The following is a 20,971-nucleotide window of genomic DNA, read 5'->3' on the forward strand; positions in this document are numbered from 1 at the left end:
GATCAGCCTTTCAGTCGGTGCAAATCCGCATGGTAGAAAGTTATTTTATTAATTATACTTGATCTATTAACTGGCCACTGTTTTGCTGATCAAGATTCGTTAAGTCAATGCAAATTTGCAGAGTCTTTAGTTCTCCCTGACTTTATAAATTATTCAGTCCCTATTGTTCTCTTCATTCCAACTACCCATCTAAAGTGAATAGTCTTGGTAGTTATATTGGAGTCAGATTATACAGATCTAAGACTATTTATCCGGTTGATAAATAAATTAGTTTTGTAGATTCGTTATTTTATTTTGCGTCATAAAACGTCATACACGTTAAACCCTTCACCGTCGTATCAGGTTCCGTTATTGGGCTGATAGGCGGGTTTTACACCACTCCAACTTTTTGCCTTTTCTCCATCATAATTTGACAGTAAAGCGGGAGTTTTCACTCTTTGATATGTGTTCAAGCCCCTTTGGTTTAAAGTTTAAGATTTTCAAGCAGACTTTGTGTACGGACAAACCAGCTGAAGAATGCCCAATCTTGTCTGATCTCAGAAGCTAAGAAGGCTTGGGCCTGGTTAGTACTTGGATGGGAGACTACCTGGGAATACCAGGTGCTTTAAGCTTTATCTATTGAAAAACTTTTAAAATGAAAGTATTTACATGGCTTTGTTAGCTTTTTTTGCCTTTTCTCCATCATAAATTGACAGTAAAGCGGGAGTTTTCACTCTTTGATATGTGTTCAAGCCCCTTTGGTTTAAAGTTCAAGATTTTCAAGCAGAGTTTGTGTACGGACAAACCAGCTGAAGATTGCCCAATCTTGTCTGATCTCAGAAGCTAAGAAAGCTTGGGCCTGGTTATTACTTGGATGGGAGACTACGTGGGAATGCCAGGTGCTGTAAGCTTTAACTATTGTAAAACTTTTAAAATGAAAGTATTTACATCACTTTGTTACCTTTTTTTAAAGTAAGTTAAGGGGTATTTTGTTTCTTTGATATGTTTTCCCACCTTTTTTCTTTTTTTTTTTTTTACCTTCTCTTCAGGTTTCTTTGTTTGTGTGTGCTCTACAACGATCATTCACAGGCTTGGAGCTGAATCGATTAGGTGGGGTTTTCCAGCCCTCGGCCTTCAGGTGCTACGCACCCTGATGTCAATTTAATATCTGATATGTCATATTAAGCGGATTTTTAAAACAGTGAGTCGGCAATAGGACCTGCTCCATCCGCTCCATTCATCGACCCAGTATTGCATTGCCTTTTAGAAGGTGTGCACTTTATTTGTTGTATTGCAAATAAAAGCTTACCACTCCAACTTTTTGCCTTTTCTCCATCATAATTTGACAGTAAAGCGGGAGTTTTCACTCTTTGATATGTGTTCAAGCCCCTTTGGTTTAAAGTTCAAGATTTTCAAGCAGAGTTTGTGTACAGACAAACCAGCTGAAGAATGCCCAATCTTGTCTGATCTCAGAAGCTAAGAAGGCTTGGGCCTGGTTAGTACTTGGATGGGAGACTACCTGGGAATACCAGGTGCTGTAAGCTTTATCTATTGAAAAACTTTTAAAATGAAAGTATTTACATGGCTTTGTTAGCTTTTTTTGCCTTTTCTCCATCATAATTTGACAGTAAAGCGGGAGTTTTCACTCTTTGATATGTGTTCAAGCCCCTTTGGTTTAAAGTTCAAGATTTTCAAGTAAACTTTGTGTACGGACAAACCAGCTGAAGAATGCCCAATCTTGTCTGATCTCAGAAGCTAAGAAGGCTTGGGCCTGGTTAGTGTTTGGATGGGAGACTACCTGTGAATACCAGGTGCTGTAAGCTTTATCTATTGAAAAACTTTTCAAATAAAAGTATTTACATGGCTTTGTTAGCTTTTTTTGCCTTTTCTCCATCATAATTTGACAGTAAAGCGGGAGTTTTCGCACTTTATAATGTTTTCAAAGCCCTTTTGGTTTAGAGTTCAAGATTTTCAAGCAGAGTTTGTGTACGGACAAACCAGCTGAAGAATGCCCAATCTTGTCTGATCTCAGAAGCTAAGAAGGCTTGGGCCTGGTTAGTACTTGGATGGGAGACTACATGGGAATACCAGGTGCTGTAAGCTTTATCTATTGAAAAACTTTTAAAATGAAAGTTTTTTGCATGGCTTTGTTAGCTTTTTTTGCCTTTTATCCATCATAATTTGACAGTAAAGCGGGAGTTTTCACTCTTTGATATGTGTTCAAGCCCCTTTGGTTTAAAGTTCAAGATTTTCAAGCAGAGTTTGTGTACGGACAAACCACCTGAAGAATGCCCAATCTTGTCTGATCTCAGAAGCTAAGAAGGCTTGGGCCTGGTTAGTACTTGGATGGGAGACTACATGGGAATACCAGGTGCTGTAAGCTTTATCTATTAAAAAACTTTTAAAATGAAAGTTTTTTGCATGGCTTTGTTAGCTTTTTTTGCCTTTTCTCCATCATAATTTGACAGTAAAGCGGGAGTTTTCACTCTTTGATATGTGTTCAAGCCCCTTTGGTTTAAAGTTCAAGATTTTCAAGCAGAGTTTGTGTACGGACAAACCAGCTGAAGAATGCCCAATCTTGTCTGATCTCAGAAGCTAAGAAAGCTTGGGCCTGGTTATTACTTGGATGGGAGACTACGTGGGAATGCCAGGTGCTGTAAGCTTTAACTATTGTAAAACTTTTAAAATGAAAGTATTTACATCACTTTGTTAACTTTTTTAAAAGTAAGTTAATGGGTATTTCCTTTCTTTGATATGTTTTCCCGCCTTTTTTCTTTTTTTTTTTTTTTTTTTTTAACTTCTCTTCAGGTTTCTTTGTCTGTGTGTGCTCTACAACGATCATTCACAGGCTTGGAGCTGAATCGATTAGGTGGGGTTTTCCAGCCCTCGGCCTTCAGGTGCTACGCACCCTGATGTCAATTTAATATCTGATATGTCATATTAAGCGGATTTTTAGAACAGGGAGTCGGCAATAGGGCCTGCTCCATCCGCTCCATTCATCGACCCAGTATTGCATTGCCTTTTAGAAGGTGTGCACTTTATTTGTTGTATTGCAAATAAAAGCTTACCACTCCAACTTTTTGCCTTTTCTCCATCATAATTTGACAGTAAAGCGGGAGTTTTCACTCTTTGATATGTGTTCAAGCCCCTTTGGTTTAAAGTTCAAGATTTTCAAGCAGACTTTGTGTATGGACAAACCAGCTGAAGAATGCCCAATCTTGTCTGATCTCAGAAGCTAAGAAGTCTTGGGCCTGGTTAGTGCTTGGATGGGAGACTACGTGGGAATACCAGGTGCTGTAAGCTTTATCTATTGAAAAACTTTTAAAATGAAAGTATTTACATGGCTTTGTTAGCTTTTTTTGCCTTTTCTCCATCATAATTTGACAGTAAAGCGGGAGTTTTCACTCTTTGATATCTGTTCAAGCCCCTTTGGTTTAAAGTTCAAGATTTTCAAGCAGACTTTGTGTACGGACAAACCAGCTGAAGAATGCCCAATCTTGTCTGATCTCAGAAGCTAAGAAGTCTTGGGCCTGGTTAGTGCTTGGATGGGAGACTATGTGGGAATACCAGGTGCTGTAAGCTTTATCTATTGAAAAACTTTTAAAATGAAAGTATTTACATGGCTTTGTTAGCTTTTTTTGCCTTTTCTCCATCATAATTTGACAGTAAAGCGGGAGTTTTCACTCTTTGATATGTGTTCAAGCCCCTTTGGTTTAAAGTTCAAGATTTTCAAGCAGAGTTTGTGTACAGACAAACCAGCTGAAGAATGCCCAATCTTGTCTGATCTCAGAAGCTAAGAAGGCTTGGGCCTGGTTAGTGTTTGGATGGGAGACTACCTGTGAATACCAGGTGCTGTAAGCTTTATCTATTGAAAAACTTTTCAAATGAAAGTATTTACATGGCTTTGTTAGCTTTTTTTGAATTTTCTCCATCATAATTTGACAGTAAAGCGGGAGTTTTCGCACTTTATAATGTTTTCAAAGCCCTTTTGGTTTAAAGTTCAAGATTTTCAAGCAGAGTTTGTGTACGGACAAAGTAGCTGAAGAATGCCCAATCTTGTCTGATCTCAGAAGCTACGAAGGCTTGGGCCTTGTTAGTACTTGGATGGGAGACTACCTGGGAATACCAGCTGCTGTAAGCTTTATCTATTGAAAAACATTTAAAATGAAAGTATTTACATGGCTTTGTTAGCTTTTTTTGCCTTTTCTCCATCATAAATTGACAGTAAAGCGGGAGTTTTCACTCTTTGATATGTGTTCAAGCCCCTTTGGTTTAAAGTTCAAGATTTTCAAGCAGAGTTTGTGTACGGACAAACCAGATGAAGATTGCCCAATCTTGTCTGATCTCAGAAGCTAAGAAAGCTTGGGCCTGGTTATTACTTGGATGGGAGACTACGTGGGAATGCCAGGTGCTGTAAGCTTTAACTATTGTAAAACTTTTAAAATGAAAGTATTTACATCACTTTGTTAACTTTTTTTAAAGTAAGTTAAGGGGTATTTCCTTTCTTTGATATGTTTTCCCGCCTTTTTTCTTTTTTTTTTTTTTTTTTTTTTAACTTCTCTTCAGGTTTCTTTGTCTGTGTGTGCTCTACAACGATCATTCACAGGCTTGGAGCTGAATCGATTAGGTGGGGTTTTCCAGCCCTCGGCCTTCAGGTGCTACGCACCCTGATGTCAATTTAATATCTGATATGTCATATTAAGCGGATTTTTAGAACAGGGAGTCGGCAATAGGGCCTGCTCCATCCGCTCCATTCATCGACCCAGTATTGCATTGCCTTTTAGAAGGTGTGCACTTTATTTGTTGTATTGCAAATAAAAGCTTACCACTCCAACTTTTTGCCTTTTCTCCATCATAATTTGACAGTAAAGCGGGAGTTTTCACTCTTTGATATGTGTTCAAGCCCCTTTGGTTTAAAGTTCAAGATTTTCAAGCAGACCTTGTGTACGGACAAACCAGCTGAAGAATGCCCAATCTTGTCTGATCTCAGAAGCTAAGAAGTCTTGGGCCTGGTTAGTGCTTGGATGGGAGACTACCTGGGAATACCAGGTGCTGTAAGCTTTGTCTATTGAAAAACTTTTAAAATGAAAGTATTTACATGGCTTTGTTAGCTTTTTTTGCCTTTTCTCCATCATAATTTGACAGTAAAGCGGGAGTTTTCACTCTTTGATATGTGTTCAAGCCCCTTTGGTTTAAAGTTCAAGATTTTCAAGCAGAGTTTGTGTACGGACAAACCAGCTGAAGAATGCCCAATCTTGTCTGATCTCAGAAGCTAAGAAGGCTTGGGCCTGGTTAGTGTTTGGATGGGAGACTACCTGTGAATACCAGGTGCTGTAAGCTTTATCTATTGAAAAACTTTTCAAATGAAAGTATTTACATGGCTTTGTTAGCTTTTTTTGCCTTTTCTCCATCATAATTTGACAGTAAAGCGGGAGTTTTCGCACTTTATAATGTTTTCAAAGCCCTTTAGGTTTAAAGTTCAAGATTTTCAAGCAGAGTTTGTGTACGGACAAACCAGCTGAAGAATGCCCAATCTTGTCTGATCTCAGAAGCTAAGAAGGCTTGGGCCTTGTTAGTACTTGGATGGGAGACTACCTGGGAATACCAGCTGCTGTAAGCTTTATCTATTGAAAAACTTTTAAAATGAAAGTATTTACATGGCTTTGTTAGCTTTTTTTGCCTTTTCTCCATCATAAATTGACAGTAAAGCGGGAGTTTTCACTCTTTGATATGTGTTCAAGCCCCTTTGGTTTAAAGTTCAAGATTTTCAAGCAGAGTTTGTGTACGGACAAACCAGCTGAAGATTGCCCAATCTTGTCTGATCTCAGAAGCTAAGAAAGCTTGGGCCTGGTTATTACTTGGATGGGAGACTACGTGGGAATGCCAGGTGCTGTAAGCTTTAACTATTGTAAAACTTTTAAAATGAAAGTATTTACATCACTTTGTTAACTTTTTTTAAAGTAAGTTAAGGGGTATTTCCTTTCTTTGATATGTTTTCCCGCCTTTTTTCTTTTTTTTTTTTTTTTTTTTAACTTCTCTTCAGGTTTCTTTGTCTGTGTGTGCTCTACAACGATCATTCACAGGCTTGGAGCTGAATCGATTAGGTGGGGTTTTCCAGCCCTCGGCCTTCAGGTGCTACGCACCCTGATGTCAATTTAATATCTGATATGTCATATTAAGCGGATTTTTAGAACAGGGAGTCGGCAATAGGGCCTGCTCCATCCGCTCCATTCATCGACCCAGTATTGCATTGCCTTTTAGAAGGTGTGCACTTTATTTGTTGTATTGCAAATAAAAGCTTACCACTCCAACTTTTTGCCTTTTCTCCATCATAATTTGACAGTAAAGCGGGAGTTTTCACTCTTTGATATGTGTTCAAGCCCCTTTGGTTTAAAGTTCAAGATTTTCAAGCAGAGTTTGTGTACGGACATACCAGCTGAAGAATGCCCAATCTTGTCTGATCTCAGAAGCTAAGAAGGCTTGGGCCTGGTTAGTACTTGGATGGGAGACTACCTGGGAATACCAGGTGCTGTAAGCTTTATCTATTGAAAAACTTTTAAAATGAAAGTATTTACATGGCTTTGTTAGCTTTTTTTGCCTTTTCTCCATCATAATTTGACAGTAAAGCGGGAGTTTTCACTCTTTGATATGTGTTCAAGCCTCTTTGGTTTAAAGTTCAAGATTTTCAAGCAGAGTTTGTGTACGGACAAACCAGCTGAAGATTGCCCAATCTTGTCTGATCTCAGAAGCTAAGAAAGCTTAGGCCTGGTTATTACTTGGATGGGAGACTACGTGGGAATGCCAGGTGCTGTAAGCTTTAACTATTGTAAAACTTTTAAAATGAAAGTATTTACATCACTTTGTTACCTTTTTTTAAAGTAAGTTAAGGGGTATTTTCTTTCTTTGATATGTTTTCCCGCCTTTTTTCTTTTTTTTTTTTTTTTTTTTTTTAACTTCTCTTCAGGTTTCTTTGTCTGTGTGTGCTCTACAACGATCATTCACAGGCTTGGAGCTGAATCGATTAGATGTGATTTTCCAGCCCTCGGCCTTCAGGTGCTACGCACCCTGATGTCAATTTAATATCTGATATGTCATATTAAGCGGATTTTTAGAACAGGGAGTCGGCAATAGGGCCTGCTCCATCCGCTCCATTCATCGACCCAGTATTGCATTGCCTCTAGAAGGTGTGCACTTTATTTGTTGTATTGCAAATAAAAGCTTACCACTCCAACTTTTTGCCTTTTCTCCATCATAATTTGACAGTAAAGCGAGAGTTTTCACTCTTTGATATGTGTTCAAGCCCCTTTGGTTTAAAGTTCAAGATTTTCAAGCAGAGTTTGTGTACGGACAAACCAGCTGAAGAATGCCCAATCTTGTCTGATCTCAGAAGCTAAGAAGGCTTGGGCCTGGTTAGTACTTGGATGGGAGACTACCTGGGAATAACAGGTGCTGTAAGCTTTAACTATTGAAAAACTTTTAAAATGAAAGTATTTACATGGCTTTGTTAGCTTTTTTTGCCTTTTCTCCATCATAATTTGACAGTAAAGCGGGAGTTTTCGCACTTTATAATGTTTTCAAAGCCCTTTTGGTTTAAAGTTCAAGATTTTCAAGCAGAGTTTGTGTACGGACAAACCAGCTGAAGAATGCCCAATCTTGTTTGATCTCAGAAGCTAAGAAGGCTTGGGCCTGGTTAGTACTTGGATGGGAGACTACCTGGGAATACCAGGTGCTGTAAGCTTTAACTATTGAAAAACTTTTAAAATGAAAGTATTTAAATGGCTTTGTTAGCTTTTTTTGCGTTTTCTCCATCATAATTTGATAGTAAAGCAGGAGTTTTCGCACTTTATAATGTTCTCAAAGTCCTTTTGTTTAAAGTCCAAGATTTTCAAACAGAGTTTGCTTACAGACATGCCAGCTGAAGATTGCCCAATCTTGTCTGTTCTCAGAAGCTAAGAAGGCTTGGGCCTGGTTAGTACTTGGATGGGAGACTACGTGGGAATGCCAGGTGCTGTAAGCTTTAACTATTGTTAAACTTTTAAAATGAAAGTATTTACATGGCTTTGTTAGCTTTTTTTGCCTTTTCTCCATCATAATTTGACAGTAAAGCGGGAGCTTTCACTCTTTGATATGTGTTCAAGCCTCTTTGGTTTAAAGTTCAAGATTTTCAAGAAGAGTTTGTGTACAGACAAACCAGCTGAAGAATGCCCAAACTTGTCTGATCTCAGAAGCTAAGAAGGCTTGGGCCTGGTTAGTACTTGGATGGGAGACTACCTGGGAATACCAGGTGCTGTAAGCTTTAACTATTGAAAAACTTTTAAAATGAAAGTATTTACATGGCTTTGTTAGCTTTTTTTGCCTTTTCTCCATCATAATTTGACAGTAAAGCGGGAGTTTTCGCACTTTATAATGTTTTCTAAGCCCTTTTGGTTTAAAGTTCAAGATTTTCAAGCAGAGTTTGTGTACGGACAAACCAGCTAAAGAATGCCCAATCTTGTCTGATCTCAGAAGCTAAGAAGGCTTGGGCCAGGTTAGTACTTGGATGGGAGACTACCTGGGAATGCCAAGTGCTGTATGCTTTAACTATTGAAAAACTTTTAAAATGAAAGTATTTACATCACTTTGTTAACTTTTTTTAAAGTAAGTTAAGGGGTATTTTCTTTCTTTGATATGTTTTCCCGCCTTTTTTCTTTTTTTTTTTTTTTTTTTTTTTTAACTTCTCTTCAGGTTTCTTTGTCTGTGTGTGCTCTACAACGATCATTCACAGGCTTGGAGCTGAATCGATTAGATGTGATTTTCCAGCCCTCGGCCTTCAGGTGCTACGCACCCTGATGTCAATTTAATATCTGATATGTCATATTAAGCGGATTTTTAGAACAGGGAGTCGGCAATAGGGCCTGCTCCATCCGCTCCATTCATCGACCCAGTATTGCATTGCCTCTAGAAGGTGTGCACTTTATTTGTTGTATTGCAAATAAAAGCTTACCACTCCAACTTTTTGCCTTTTCTCCATGATAATTTGACAGTAAAGCGTGTTCAAGCCCCTTTGGCTTAAAGTTCAAGATTTTCATGCATAGTTTGTGTACGGTTAAAACAGCTGAAGATTGCCCAATCTTGTCTGATCTCAGAAGCTAAGAAGGCTTGGGCCTGGTTAGTACTTGGATGGGAGACTACCTGGGAATACCAGGTGCTGTAAGCTTTAACTATTGAAAAACTTTTAAAATGAAAGTATTTAAATGGCTTTGTTAGCTTTTTTTACGTTTTCTCCATCATAATTTGATAGTAAAGCAGGAGTTTTCGCACTTTATAATGTTCTCAAAGTCCTTTTGTTTAAAGTCCAAGATTTTCAAACAGAGTTTGCTTACAGACATGCCAGCTGAAGATTGCCCAATCTTGTCTGTTCTCAGAAGCTAAGAAGGCTTGGGCCTGGTTAGTACTTGGATGGGAGACTACGTGGGAATGCCAGGTGCTGTAAGCTTTAACTATTGTTAAACTTTTAAAATGAAAGTATTTACATGGCTTTGTTAGCTTTTTTTGCCTTTTCTCCATCATAATTTGACAGTAAAGCGGGAGCTTTCACTCTTTGATATGTGTTCAAGCCTCTTTGGTTTAAAGTTCAAGATTTTCAAGAAGAGTTTGTGTACGGACAAACCAGCTGAAGAATGCCCAATCTTGTCTGATCTCAGAAGCTAAGAAGGCTTGGGCCTGGTTAGTACTTGGATGGGAGACTACCTGGGAATACCAGGTGCTGTAAGCTTTAACTATTGAAAAACTTTTAAAATGAAAGTATTTACATGGCTTTGTTAGCTTTTTTTGCCTTTTCTCCATCATAATTTGACAGTAAAGCGGGAGTTTTCGCACTTTATAATGTTTTCTAAGCCCTTTTGGTTTAAAGTTCAAGATTTTCAAGCAGAGTTTGTGTACGGACAAACCAGCTAAAGAATGCCCAATCTTGTCTGATCTCAGAAGCTAAGAAGGCTTGGGCCAGGTTAGTACTTGGATGGGAGACTACCTGGGAATGCCAAGTGCTGTATGCTTTAACTATTGAAAAACTTTTAAAATGAAAGTATTTACATGGCTTTGTTAGCTTTTTTTGCCTTTTCTCCATCATAATTTGACAGTAAAGCGGGAGTTTTCGCACTTTATAATGTTTTCAAAGCCCTTTTGTTTAAAGTCAAAGATTTTCAAGCAGAGTTTGCTTACAGACATGCCAGCTGAAGATTGCCCAATCTTGTCTGATCTCAGAAGCTAAGAAGGCTTGGGCCTGGTTAGTACTTGGATGGGAGACTACGTGAGAATGCCAGGTGCTGTAAGCTTTAACTATTGTTAAACTTTTAAAATGAAAGTATTTACATCACTTTGTTACCTTTTTTTTAAGTAAGTTAAGGGGTATTTTCTTTCTTTGATATGTTTTCCCGCCTTTTTTCTTTTTTTTAAACTTCTCTTCAGGTTTCTTTGTCTGTGTGTGCTCTACAACGATCATTCACAGGCTTGGAGCTGAATCGATTAGGTGGGATTTTCCAGCCCTCGGCCTTCAGGTGCTACGCACCCTGATGTCAATTTAATATCTGATATGTCATATTAAGCGGATTTTTAGAACAGGGAGTCGGCAATAGGGCCTGCTCCATCCGCTCCATTCATCGACCCAGTATTGCATTGCCTTCTAGAAGGTGTGCACTTTATTTGTTGTATTGCAAATAAAAGCTTACCACTCCAACTTTTTGCCTTTTCTCCATCATAATTTGACAGTAAAGCGGGAGTTTTCACTCTTTGATATGTGTTCAAGCCCCTTTGGTTTAAAGTTCAAGATTTTCAAGCAGAGTTTGTGTACGGACAAACCAGCTGAAGAATGCCCAATCTTGTCTGATCTCAGAAGCTAAGAAGGCTTGGGCCTGGTTAGTACTTGGATGGGAGACTACCTGGGAATAACAGGTGCTGTAAGCTTTAACTATTGAAAAACTTTTAAAATGAAAGTATTTACATGGCTTTGTTAGCTTTTTTTGCCTTTTCTCCATCATAATTTGACAGTAAAGCGGGAGTTTTCGCACTTTATAATGTTTTCAAAGCCCTTTTGGTTTAAAGTTCAAGATTTTCAAGCAGAGTTTGTGTACGGACAAACCAGCTGAAGAATGCCCAATCTTGTTTGATCTCAGAAGCTAAGAAGGCTTGGGCCTGGTTAGTACTTGGATGGGAGACTACCTGGGAATACCAGGTGCTGTAAGCTTTAACTATTGAAAAACTTTTAAAATGAAAGTATTTAAATGGCTTTGTTAGCTTTTTTTGCGTTTTCTCCATCATAATTTGATAGTAAAGCAGGAGTTTTCGCACTTTATAATGTTCTCAAAGTCCTTTTGTTTAAAGTCCAAGATTTTCAAACAGAGTTTGCTTACAGACATGCCAGCTGAAGATTGCCCAATCTTGTCTGTTCTCAGAAGCTAAGAAGGCTTGGGCCTGGTTAGTACTTGGATGGGAGACTACGTGGGAATGCCAGGTGCTGTAAGCTTTAACTATTGTTAAACTTTTAAAATGAAAGTATTTACATGGCTTTGTTAGCTTTTTTTGCCTTTTCTCCATCATAATTTGACAGTAAAGCGGGAGCTTTCACTCTTTGATATGTGTTCAAGCCTCTTTGGTTTAAAGTTCAAGATTTTCAAGAAGAGTTTGTGTACAGACAAACCAGCTGAAGAATGCCCAAACTTGTCTGATCTCAGAAGCTAAGAAGGCTTGGGCCTGGTTAGTACTTGGATGGGAGACTACCTGGGAATACCAGGTGCTGTAAGCTTTAACTATTGAAAAACTTTTAAAATGAAAGTATTTACATGGCTTTGTTAGCTTTTTTTGCCTTTTCTCCATCATAATTTGACAGTAAAGCGGGAGTTTTCGCACTTTATAATGTTTTCTAAGCCCTTTTGGTTTAAAGTTCAAGATTTTCAAGCAGAGTTTGTGTACGGACAAACCAGCTAAAGAATGCCCAATCTTGTCTGATCTCAGAAGCTAAGAAGGCTTGGGCCAGGTTAGTACTTGGATGGGAGACTACCTGGGAATGCCAAGTGCTGTATGCTTTAACTATTGAAAAACTTTTAAAATGAAAGTATTTACATCACTTTGTTAACTTTTTTTAAAGTAAGTTAAGGGGTATTTTCTTTCTTTGATATGTTTTCCCGCCTTTTTTCTTTTTTTTTTTTTTTTTTTTTTTAACTTCTCTTCAGGTTTCTTTGTCTGTGTGTGCTCTACAACGATCATTCACAGGCTTGGAGCTGAATCGATTAGATGTGATTTTCCAGCCCTCGGCCTTCAGGTGCTACGCACCCTGATGTCAATTTAATATCTGATATGTCATATTAAGCGGATTTTTAGAACAGGGAGTCGGCAATAGGGCCTGCTCCATCCGCTCCATTCATCGACCCAGTATTGCATTGCCTCTAGAAGGTGTGCACTTTATTTGTTGTATTGCAAATAAAAGCTTACCACTCCAACTTTTTGCCTTTTCTCCATGATAATTTGACAGTAAAGCGTGTTCAAGCCCCTTTGGCTTAAAGTTCAAGATTTTCATGCATAGTTTGTGTACGGTTAAAACAGCTGAAGATTGCCCAATCTTGTCTGATCTCAGAAGCTAAGAAGGCTTGGGCCTGGTTAGTACTTGGATGGGAGACTACCTGGGAATACCAGGTGCTGTAAGCTTTAACTATTGAAAAACTTTTAAAATGAAAGTATTTAAATGGCTTTGTTAGCTTTTTTTACGTTTTCTCCATCATAATTTGATAGTAAAGCAGGAGTTTTCGCACTTTATAATGTTCTCAAAGTCCTTTTGTTTAAAGTCCAAGATTTTCAAACAGAGTTTGCTTACAGACATGCCAGCTGAAGATTGCCCAATCTTGTCTGTTCTCAGAAGCTAAGAAGGCTTGGGCCTGGTTAGTACTTGGATGGGAGACTACGTGGGAATGCCAGGTGCTGTAAGCTTTAACTATTGTTAAACTTTTAAAATGAAAGTATTTACATGGCTTTGTTAGCTTTTTTTGCCTTTTCTCCATCATAATTTGACAGTAAAGCGGGAGCTTTCACTCTTTGATATGTGTTCAAGCCTCTTTGGTTTAAAGTTCAAGATTTTCAAGAAGAGTTTGTGTACGGACAAACCAGCTGAAGAATGCCCAAACTTGTCTGATCTCAGAAGCTAAGAAGGCTTGGGCCTGGTTAGTACTTGGATGGGAGACTACCTGGGAATACCAGGTGCTGTAAGCTTTAACTATTGAAAAACTTTTAAAATGAAAGTATTTACATGGCTTTGTTAGCTTTTTTTGCCTTTTCTCCATCATAATTTGACAGTAAAGCGGGAGTTTTCGCACTTTATAATGTTTTCTAAGCCCTTTTGGTTTAAAGTTCAAGATTTTCAAGCAGAGTTTGTGTACGGACAAACCAGCTAAAGAATGCCCAATCTTGTCTGATCTCAGAAGCTAAGAAGGCTTGGGCCAGGTTAGTACTTGGATGGGAGACTACCTGGGAATGCCAAGTGCTGTATGCTTTAACTATTGAAAAACTTTTAAAATGAAAGTATTTACATGGCTTTGTTAGCTTTTTTTGCCTTTTCTCCATCATAATTTGACAGTAAAGCGGGAGTTTTCGCACTTTATAATGTTTTCAAAGCCCTTTTGTTTAAAGTCAAAGATTTTCAAGCAGAGTTTGCTTACAGACATGCCAGCTGAAGATTGCCCAATCTTGTCTGATCTCAGAAGCTAAGAAGGCTTGGGCCTGGTTAGTACTTGGATGGGAGACTACGTGAGAATGCCAGGTGCTGTAAGCTTTAACTATTGTTAAACTTTTAAAATGAAAGTATTTACATCACTTTGTTACCTTTTTTTAAGTAAGTTAAGGGGTATTTTCTTTCTTTGATATGTTTTCCCGCCTTTTTTCTTTTTTTTAAACTTCTCTTCAGGTTTCTTTGTCTGTGTGTGCTCTACAACGATCATTCACAGGCTTGGAGCTGAATCGATTAGATGTGATTTTCCAGCCCTCGGCCTTCAGGTGCTACGCACCCTGATGTCAATTTAATATCTGATATGTCATATTAAGCGGATTTTTAGAACAGGGAGTCGGCAATAGGGCCTGCTCCATCCGCTCCATTCATCGACCCAGTATTGCATTGCCTCTAGAAGGTGTGCACTTTATTTGTTGTATTGCAAATAAAAGCTTACCACTCCAACTTTTTGCCTTTTCTCCATGATAATTTGACAGTAAAGCGTGTTCAAGCCCCTTTGGCTTAAAGTTCAAGATTTTCATGCATAGTTTGTGTACGGTTAAAACAGCTGAAGATTGCCCAATCTTGTCTGATCTCAGAAGCTAAGAAGGCTTGGGCCTGGTTAGTACTTGGATGGGAGACTACCTGGGAATACCAGGTGCTGTAAGCTTTAACTATTGAAAAACTTTTAAAATGAAAGTATTTAAATGGCTTTGTTAGCTTTTTTTACGTTTTCTCCATCATAATTTGATAGTAAAGCAGGAGTTTTCGCACTTTATAATGTTCTCAAAGTCCTTTTGTTTAAAGTCCAAGATTTTCAAACAGAGTTTGCTTACAGACATGCCAGCTGAAGATTGCCCAATCTTGTCTGTTCTCAGAAGCTAAGAAGGCTTGGGCCTGGTTAGTACTTGGATGGGAGACTACGTGGGAATGCCAGGTGCTGTAAGCTTTAACTATTGTTAAACTTTTAAAATGAAAGTATTTACATGGCTTTGTTAGCTTTTTTTGCCTTTTCTCCATCATAATTTGACAGTAAAGCGGGAGCTTTCACTCTTTGATATGTGTTCAAGCCTCTTTGGTTTAAAGTTCAAGATTTTCAAGAAGAGTTTGTGTACGGACAAACCAGCTGAAGAATGCCCAAACTTGTCTGATCTCAGAAGCTAAGAAGGCTTGGGCCTGGTTAGTACTTGGATGGGAGACTACCTGGGAATACCAGGTGCTGTAAGCTTTAACTATTGAAAAACTTTTAAAATGAAAGTATTTACATGGCTTTGTTAGCTTTTTTTGCCTTTTCTCCATCATAATTTGACAGTAAAGCGGGAGTTTTCGCACTTTATAATGTTTTCTAAGCCCTTTTGGTTTAAAGTTCAAGATTTTCAAGCAGAGTTTGTGTACGGACAAACCAGCTAAAGAATGCCCAATCTTGTCTGATCTCAGAAGCTAAGAAGGCTTGGGCCAGGTTAGTACTTGGATGGGAGACTACCTGGGAATGCCAAGTGCTTTATGCTTTAACTATTGAAAAACTTTTAAAATGAAAGTATTTACATGGCTTTGTTAGCTTTTTTTGCCTTTTCTCCATCATAATTTGACAGTAAAGCGGGAGTTTTCGCACTTTATAATGTTTTCAAAGCCCTTTTGTTTAAAGTCAAAGATTTTCAAGCAGAGTTTGCTTACAGACATGCCAGCTGAAGATTGCCCAATCTTGTCTGATCTCAGAAGCTAAGAAGGCTTGGGCCTGGTTAGTACTTGGATGGGAGACTACGTGAGAATGCCAGGTGCTGTAAGCTTTAACTATTGTTAAACTTTTAAAATGAAAGTATTTACATCACTTTGTTACCTTTTTTTTAAGTAAGTTAAGGGGTATTTTCTTTCTTTGATATGTTTTCCCGCCTTTTTTCTTTTTTTTAAACTTCTCTTCAGGTTTCTTTGTCTGTGTGTGCTCTACAACGATCATTCACAGGCTTGGAGCTGAATCGATTAGGTGGGATTTTCCAGCCCTCGGCCTTCAGGTGCTACGCACCCTGATGTCAATTTAATATCTGATATGTCATATTAAGCGGATTTTTAGAACAGGGAGTCGGCAATAGGGCCTGCTCCATCCGCTTCATTCATCGACCCAGTATTGCATTGCCTTTTAGAAGGTGTGCACTTTATTTGTTGTATTGCAAATAAAAGCTTACCACTCCAACTTTTTGCCTTTTCTCCATCATAATTTGACAGTAAAGCGGGAGTTTTCACTCTTTGATATGTGTTCAAGCCCCTTTGGTTTAAAGTTCAAGATTTTCAAGCAGAGTTTGTGTACGGACAAACCAGCTGAAGAATGCCCAATCTTGTCTGATCTCAGAAGCTAAGAAAACTTGGGCCTGGTTATTACTTGGATGGGAGACTATGTGGGAATGCCAGGTGCTGTAAGCTTTAACTATTGTAAAACTTTTAAAATGAAAGTATTTACATGGCTTTGTTAGCTTTTTTTGCCTTTTCTCCATCATAATTTGACAGTAAAGCGGGAGTTTTCACTCTTTGATATGTGTTAAAGCCTCTTTGGTTTAAAGTTCAAGATTTTCAAGCAGAGTTTGTGTACGGACAAACCAGCTGAAGATTGCCCAATCTTGTCTGATCTCAGAAGCTAAGAAGGCTTGGGCCTGGTTAGTACTTGGATGGGAGACTACGTGGGAATGCCAGGTGCTGTAAGCTTTAACTATTGTTAAACTTTTAAAATGAAAGTATTTACATCACTTTGTTACCTTTTTTTTAAGTAAGTTAAGGGGTATTTTCTTTCTTTGATATGTTTTCCCGCCTTTTTTCTTTTTTTTTTCTTTTTTTTTTTTAAACTTCTCTTCAGGCTTCTTTGTCTGTGTGTGCTCTACAACGATCATTCACAGGCTTGGAGCTGAATCGATTAGATGTGATTTTCCAGCCCTCGGCCTTCAGGTGCTACGCACCCTGATGTCAATTTAATATCTGATATGTCATATTAAGCGGATTTTTAGAACAGGGAGTCGGCAATAGGGCCTGCTCCATCCGCTCCATTCATCGACCCAGTATTGCATTGCCTCTAGAAGGTGTGCACTTTATTTGTTGTATTGCAAATAAAAGCTTACCACTCCAACTTTTTGCCTTTTCTCCATCATAATTTGACAGTAAAGCGAGAGTTTTCACTCTTTGATATGTGTTCAAGCCCCTTTGGTTTAAAGTTCAAGATTTTCAAGCAGAGTTTGTGTACGGACAAACCAGCTGAAGAATGCCCAATCTTGTCTGATCTCAGAAGCTAAGAAGGCTTGGGCCTGGTTAGTACTTGGATGGGAGACTACCTGGGAATAACAGGTGCTGTAAGCTTTAACTATTGAAAAACTTTTAAAATGAAAGTATTTACATGGCTTTGTTAGCTTTTTTTGCCTTTTCTCCATCATAATTTGACAGTAAAGCGGGAGTTTTCGCACTTTATAATGTTTTCAAAGCCCTTTTGGTTTAAAGTTCAAGATTTTCAAGCAGAGTTTGTGTACGGACAAACCAGCTGAAGAATGCCCAATCTTGTTTGATCTCAGAAGCTAAGAAGGCTTGGGCCTGGTTAGTACTTGGATGGGAGACTACCTGGGAATACCAGGTGCTGTAAGCTTTAACTATTGAAAAACTTTTAAAATGAAAGTATTTAAATGGCTTTGTTAGCTTTTTTTGCGTTTTCTCCATCATAATTTGATAGTAAAGCAGGAGTTTTCGCACTTTATAATGTTCTCAAAGTCCTTTTGTTTAAAGTCCAAGATTTTCAAACAGAGTTTGCTTACAGACATGCCAGCTGAAGATTGCCCAATCTTGTCTGTTCTCAGAAGCTAAGAAGGCTTGGGCCTGGTTAGTACTTGGATGGGAGACTACCTGGGAATACCAGGTGCTGTAAGCTTTAACTATTGAAAAACTTTTAAAATGAAAGTATTTACATGGCTTTGTTAGCTTTTTTTGCCTTTTCTCCATCATAATTTGACAGTAAAGCGGGAGTTTTCGCACTTTATAATGTTTTCTAAGCCCTTTTGGTTTAAAGTTCAAGATTTTCAAGCAGAGTTTGTGTACGGACAAACCAGCTAAAGAATGCCCAATCTTGTCTGATCTCAGAAGCTAAGAAGGCTTGGGCCAGGTTAGTACTTGGATGGGAGACTACCTGGGAATGCCAAGTGCTGTATGCTTTAACTATTGAAAAACTTTTAAAATGAAAGTATTTACATCACTTTGTTAACTTTTTTTAAAGTAAGTTAAGGGGTATTTTCTTTCTTTGATATGTTTTCCCGCCTTTTTTCTTTTTTTTTTTTTTTTTTTTTTTTTTAACTTCTCTTCAGGTTTCTTTGTCTGTGTGTGCTCTACAACGATCATTCACAGGCTTGGAGCTGAATCGATTAGATGTGATTTTCCAGCCCTCGGCCTTCAGGTGCTACGCACCCTGATGTCAATTTAATATCTGATATGTCATATTAAGCGGATTTTTAGAACAGGGAGTCGGCAATAGGGCCTGCTCCATCCGCTCCATTCATCGACCCAGTATTGCATTGCCTCTAGAAGGTGTGCACTTTATTTGTTGTATTGCAAATAAAAGCTTACCACTCCAACTTTTTGCCTTTTCTCCATGATAATTTGACAGTAAAGCGTGTTCAAGCCCCTTTGGCTTAAAGTTCAAGATTTTCATGCATAGTTTGTGTACGGTTAAAACAGCTGAAGATTGCCCAATCTTGTCTGATCTCAGAAGCTAAGAAGGCTTGGGCCTGGTTAGTACTTGGATGGGAGACTACCTGGGAATACCAGGTGCTGTAAGCTTTAACTATTGAAAAACTTTTAAAATGAAAGTATTTAAATGGCTTTGTTAGCTTTTTTTACGTTTTCTCCATCATAATTTGATAGTAAAGCAGGAGTTTTCGCACTTTATAATGTTCTCAAAGTCCTTTTGTTTAAAGTCCAAGATTTTCAAACAGAGTTTGCTTACAGACATGCCAGCTGAAGATTGCCCAATCTTGTCTGTTCTCAGAAGCTAAGAAGGCTTGGGCCTGGTTAGTACTTGGATGGGAGACTACGTGGGAATGCCAGGTGCTGTAAGCTTTAACTATTGTTAAACTTTTAAAATGAAAGTATTTACATGGCTTTGTTAGCTTTTTTTGCCTTTTCTCCATCATAATTTGACAGTAAAGCGGGAGCTTTCACTCTTTGATATGTGTTCAAGCCTCTTTGGTTTAAAGTTCAAGATTTTCAAGAAGAGTTTGTGTACGGACAAACCAGCTGAAGAATGCCCAAACTTGTCTGATCTCAGAAGCTAAGAAGGCTTGGGCCTGGTTAGTACTTGGATGGGAGACTACCTGGGAATACCAGGTGCTGTAAGCTTTAACTATTGAAAAACTTTTAAAATGAAAGTATTTACATGGCTTTGTTAGCTTTTTTTGCCTTTTCTCCATCATAATTTGACAGTAAAGCGGGAGTTTTCGCACTTTATAATGTTTTCTAAGCCCTTTTGGTTTAAAGTTCAAGATTTTCAAGCAGAGTTTGTGTACGGACAAACCAGCTAAAGAATGCCCAATCTTGTCTGATCTCAGAAGCTAAGAAGGCTTGGGCCAGGTTAGTACTTGGATGGGAGACTACCTGGGAATGCCAAGTGCTTTATGCTTTAACTATTGAAAAACTTTTAAAATGAAAGTATTTACATGGCTTTGTTAGCTTTTTTTGCCTTTTCTCCATCATAATTTGACAGTAAAGCGGGAGTTTTCGCACTTTATAATGTTTTCAAAGCCCTTTTGTTTAAAGTCAAAGATTTTCAAGCAGAGTTTGCTTACAGACATGCCAGCTGAAGATTGCCCAATCTTGTCTGATCTCAGAAGCTAAGAAGGCTTGGGCCTGGTTAGTACTTGGATGGGAGACTACGTGAGAATGCCAGGTGCTGTAAGCTTTAACTATTGTTAAACTTTTAAAATGAAAGTATTTACATCACTTTGTTACCTTTTTTTTAAGTAAGTTAAGGGGTATTTTCTTTCTTTGATATGTTTTCCCGCCTTTTTTCTTTTTTTTAAACTTCTCTTCAGGTTTCTTTGTCTGTGTGTGCTCTACAACGATCATTCACAGGCTTGGAGCTGAATCGATTAGGTGGGATTTTCCAGCCCTCGGCCTTCAGGTGCTACGCACCCTGATGTCAATTTAATATCTGATATGTCATATTAAGCGGATTTTTAGAACAGGGAGTCGGCAATAGGGCCTGCTCCATCCGCTTCATTCATCGACCCAGTATTGCATTGCCTTTTAGAAGGTGTGCACTTTATTTGTTGTATTGCAAATAAAAGCTTACCACTCCAACTTTTTGCCTTTTCTCCATCATAATTTGACAGTAAAGCGGGAGTTTTCACTCTTTGATATGTGTTCAAGCCCCTTTGGTTTAAAGTTCAAGATTTTCAAGCAGAGTTTGTGTACGGACAAACCAGCTGAAGAATGCCCAATCTTGTCTGATCTCAGAAGCTAAGAAAACTTGGGCCTGGTTATTACTTGGATGGGAGACTATGTGGGAATGCCAGGTGCTGTAAGCTTTAACTATTGTAAAACTTTTAAAATGAAAGTATTTACATGGCTTTGTTAGCTTTTTTGCCTTTTCTCCATCATAATTTGACAGTAAAGCGGGAGTTTTCACTCTTTGATATGTGTTAAAGCCTCTTTGGTTTAAAGTTCAAGATTTTCAAGCAGAGTTTGTGTACGGACAAACCAGCTGAAGATTGCCCAATCTTGTCTGATCTCAGAAGCTAAGAAGGCTTGGGCCTGGTTAGTACTTGGATGGGAGACTACGTGGGAATGCCAGGTGCTGTAAGCTTTAACTATTGTTAAACTTTTAAAATGAAGTATTTACATCACTTTGTTACCTTTTTTTAAGTAAGTTAAGGGTATTTTTTTCTTTGTAATATGTTTTCCGCCCTTTTTTCTTTTTTTCTTTTTCTTTTCTTTTTTTTTTAAACTTCTCTTCAGAGCTTCTTTGTCTGTGTGTGCTCTACAACGATCATTCACAGGCTTGGAGCTGAATCGATTAGATGTTGATTTTCCAGCCCTCGGCCTTCAGGTGCTACGCACCCTGATGTCAATTTAATATCTGATATGTCATATTAAGCGGATTTTTAGAACAGGGAGTCTGGCAATAGGGCCTGCTCCATCCGCTCCATTCATCGACCCAAGTATTGCATTGCCTTTTAGAAGGTGTGCACTTTATTTGTTGTATTGCAAATAAAAGCTTACCACTCCAACTTTTTGCCTTTTCTCCAT

At 38.4% G+C, this 20,971-nt stretch overlaps 24 pseudogenes; all 24 read left to right on the top strand.

Moving 5' to 3' along the window:
- The first annotated feature begins 1,404 nt into the window (after positions 1-1,404).
- LOC114770875 (uncharacterized) lies at positions 1,405-1,523 on the top strand (annotated as a pseudogene).
- A 440-nt stretch (positions 1,524-1,963) lies between these two features.
- On the top strand, positions 1,964-2,082 carry LOC114770878 (uncharacterized; annotated as a pseudogene).
- A 4,316-nt stretch (positions 2,083-6,398) lies between these two features.
- LOC114770864 (uncharacterized) lies at positions 6,399-6,517 on the top strand (annotated as a pseudogene).
- Positions 6,518-7,318: 801 nt separating this feature from the next.
- Positions 7,319-7,437, top strand: LOC114770882 (uncharacterized; annotated as a pseudogene).
- Positions 7,438-7,598: 161 nt separating this feature from the next.
- Positions 7,599-7,717, top strand: LOC114770879 (uncharacterized; annotated as a pseudogene).
- Positions 7,718-7,877: 160 nt separating this feature from the next.
- On the top strand, positions 7,878-7,996 carry LOC114770886 (uncharacterized; annotated as a pseudogene).
- Positions 7,997-9,335: 1,339 nt separating this feature from the next.
- LOC114770887 (uncharacterized) lies at positions 9,336-9,454 on the top strand (annotated as a pseudogene).
- Positions 9,455-9,614: 160 nt separating this feature from the next.
- On the top strand, positions 9,615-9,733 carry LOC114770867 (uncharacterized; annotated as a pseudogene).
- A 440-nt stretch (positions 9,734-10,173) lies between these two features.
- On the top strand, positions 10,174-10,292 carry LOC114770868 (uncharacterized; annotated as a pseudogene).
- A 509-nt stretch (positions 10,293-10,801) lies between these two features.
- On the top strand, positions 10,802-10,920 carry LOC114770883 (uncharacterized; annotated as a pseudogene).
- Positions 10,921-11,081: 161 nt separating this feature from the next.
- On the top strand, positions 11,082-11,200 carry LOC114770880 (uncharacterized; annotated as a pseudogene).
- Positions 11,201-11,360: 160 nt separating this feature from the next.
- On the top strand, positions 11,361-11,479 carry LOC114770888 (uncharacterized; annotated as a pseudogene).
- A 1,338-nt stretch (positions 11,480-12,817) lies between these two features.
- On the top strand, positions 12,818-12,936 carry LOC114770889 (uncharacterized; annotated as a pseudogene).
- Positions 12,937-13,096: 160 nt separating this feature from the next.
- On the top strand, positions 13,097-13,215 carry LOC114770892 (uncharacterized; annotated as a pseudogene).
- Positions 13,216-13,655: 440 nt separating this feature from the next.
- Positions 13,656-13,774, top strand: LOC114770869 (uncharacterized; annotated as a pseudogene).
- A 764-nt stretch (positions 13,775-14,538) lies between these two features.
- On the top strand, positions 14,539-14,657 carry LOC114770890 (uncharacterized; annotated as a pseudogene).
- A 160-nt stretch (positions 14,658-14,817) lies between these two features.
- On the top strand, positions 14,818-14,936 carry LOC114770893 (uncharacterized; annotated as a pseudogene).
- Positions 14,937-15,376: 440 nt separating this feature from the next.
- Positions 15,377-15,495, top strand: LOC114770870 (uncharacterized; annotated as a pseudogene).
- A 1,430-nt stretch (positions 15,496-16,925) lies between these two features.
- LOC114770884 (uncharacterized) lies at positions 16,926-17,044 on the top strand (annotated as a pseudogene).
- A 161-nt stretch (positions 17,045-17,205) lies between these two features.
- On the top strand, positions 17,206-17,324 carry LOC114770881 (uncharacterized; annotated as a pseudogene).
- A 160-nt stretch (positions 17,325-17,484) lies between these two features.
- Positions 17,485-17,603, top strand: LOC114770876 (uncharacterized; annotated as a pseudogene).
- A 1,062-nt stretch (positions 17,604-18,665) lies between these two features.
- On the top strand, positions 18,666-18,784 carry LOC114770891 (uncharacterized; annotated as a pseudogene).
- Positions 18,785-18,944: 160 nt separating this feature from the next.
- LOC114770894 (uncharacterized) lies at positions 18,945-19,063 on the top strand (annotated as a pseudogene).
- A 440-nt stretch (positions 19,064-19,503) lies between these two features.
- On the top strand, positions 19,504-19,622 carry LOC114770871 (uncharacterized; annotated as a pseudogene).
- The last annotated feature ends 1,349 nt before the right edge of the window (positions 19,623-20,971 follow it).

This window comes from Denticeps clupeoides, chromosome 20 (assembly GCF_900700375.1).
Source record: "Denticeps clupeoides chromosome 20, fDenClu1.1, whole genome shotgun sequence".
NCBI classification, from domain to species: Eukaryota; Metazoa; Chordata; class Actinopteri; order Clupeiformes; family Denticipitidae; genus Denticeps; species Denticeps clupeoides.